We start from the raw sequence: 2620 nt of genomic DNA, 5'->3' as shown, positions 1-2620 counted from the left end.
TTTTATTTCACCTTTATTTAACCAGGTAAGCCAGTTGAGAACAGGTTCTCATTTACAACTGCGACCTGGCCAAGATAAAGCAAAGCAGTGCAATAAAAACAACACAGAGTTACATATGGGGTAAAAAACATAAAGTCAAAAATACAACAGAAAATATATATACAGTGTGTGCAAATGTAGCAAGTTATGGAGGTAAGGCAATAAATAGGCCATAGTGCAAAATAATTACAATTAGTATTAACACTGGAATGCTAGATGTGCAAGAGATGATGTGCAAATAGAGATACTGGGGTAGCAAATTAGAAAATAAATAACAATATAGGGATGAGGTAGTTGGGTGGGCTAATTACAGATGGGCTGTAGTACAGGTGCAGTGATCGGTAAGGTGCTCTGACAACTGATGCTTAAAGTTATTGAGGGAGATAAGAGTCTCCAGCTTCAGAGATTTTTGCAATTGTTCCAGTCATTGGGCAGAGAACTGGAAGGAATGGCGGCCAAAAGGTGTTGGCTTTGGGAATGACCAGTGAGATATACCTGCTGGAGCGCAGACTACGGGTGGGTGCTGCTAGGTGACCAATGAGCTAAGATAAGGCGGGGATTTGCCTAGCAGTGATTTATAGATGGCCTGGAGCCAGTGGGTTTGACGCACGAACATGTAGTGAGGACCAGCCAACAAGAGCGTACAGGTCACAGTGGTGGGTATATATGGGGCTTTGGTGACAAAAACGGATGGCACTGTGATAGACTACATCCAATTTGCTGAGTAGAGTGTTGGAGGCTATTTTGTAAATGACATCGCCGAAGTCAAGGATCGGTAGGATAGTCAGTTTTACGAGGGCATGTTTGGCAGCATGAGTGAAGGAGGCTTTGTTGCGAAATAGGAAACCGATTCTAGATTTAACTTTGGATTGGAGATTCTTAATGTGAGTCTGGAAGGAGAGTTTACAGTCTAACCAGACACCTAGGTATTTGTAGTTGTCCACATACTCTAGGTCAGACCCGTCGATAGTGGTGATTCTAGTCGGGTGGGCGGGTGCAATCAGCGTTCGATTGAAAAGCATGCATTTAGTTTTACTAGTGTTTAAGAGCAGTTGGAGGCTACTGAAGGAGTGTTGTATGGCATTGAAGCTCGTTTGGAAGTTTGTTAACACAGTGTCCAATGAAGGGCCAGATGTATACAAAATGGTGTCGTCTGCGTAGAGGTGGATCTGAGAGTCACCATCTCTGATTCAGGCAACGTTACATTTAACATAGCATCTCTGATTCAGGTAACATTACATTTAACATAGCATCTCTGATTCAGGCAACATTACATAGCATCTCTGATTCAGGCAACATTACATAGCATCTCTGATTCAGGCAACATTACATTTAACATACATCTCTGATTCAGGCAACATTACATCAGCATCTCTGATTCAGGCAACATTACATTTAACATATCATCTCTGATTCAGGCAACATTACATAGCATCTCTGATTCAGGCAACATTACATTTAACATAGCATCTCTGATTCAGGCAACATTACATTTAACATAGCATCTCTGATTCAGGCAACATTACATATCATCTCTGATTCAGGCAACATTACATTTAACATAGCATCTCTGATTCAGGCAACATTACATTTAACATATCATCTCTGATTCAGGTAACATTACATTTAACATAGCATCTCTGATTCAGGTAACATTACATTTAACATAGCATCTCTGATTCAGGTAACATTACATTTAACATAGCATCTCTGATTCAGGTAACATTACATTTAACATAGCATCTCTGATTCAGGCAACGTTACATTTAACATAGCATCTCTGATTCAGGCAACATTACATAGCATCTCTGATTCAGGCAACATTACATTTAACATAGCATCTCTGATTCAGGCAACATTACATTTAACATAGCATCTCTGATTCAGGCAACGTTACATTTAACATAGCATCTCTGATTCAGGCAACATTACATTTAACATAGCATCTCTGATTCAGGCAACATTACATTTAACATAGCATCTCTGATTCAGGTAACATTACATTTAACATAGCATCTCTGATTCAGGCAACATTACATTTAACATAGCATCTCTGATTCAGGCAACATTACATTTAACATAGCATCTCTGATTCAGGTAACATTACATAGCATCTCTGATTCAGGCAACATTACATTTAACATAGCATCTCTGATTCAGGCAACATTACATTTAACATAGCATCTCTGATTCAGGCAACATTACATAGCATCTCTGATTCAGGCAACATTACATTTAACATAGCATCTCTGATTCAGGCAACATTACATTTAACATAGCATCTCTGATTCAGGCAACATTACATTTAACATAGCATCTCGATTCAGGCAACATTACATTTAACATAGCATCTCTGATTCAGGCAACATTACATTTAACATAGCATCTCTGATTCAGGCAACATTACATTTAACATAGCATCTCTGATTCAGGCAACATTACATTTAACATAGCATCTCTGATTCAGGCAACATTACATAGCATCTCTGATTCAGGCAACATTACATTTAACATATCATCTCTGATTCAGGCAACATTACATAGCATCTCTGATTCAGGCAACATTACATTTAACATAGCA

The sequence above is a fragment of the Coregonus clupeaformis genome, unplaced genomic scaffold (assembly GCF_020615455.1).
Source record: "Coregonus clupeaformis isolate EN_2021a unplaced genomic scaffold, ASM2061545v1 scaf3082, whole genome shotgun sequence".
Lineage (NCBI taxonomy): Eukaryota > Metazoa > Chordata > Actinopteri > Salmoniformes > Salmonidae > Coregonus > Coregonus clupeaformis.
The sequence above is the reverse complement of the archived record's forward strand: the minus strand, read 5'-3'. Positions refer to the sequence as shown.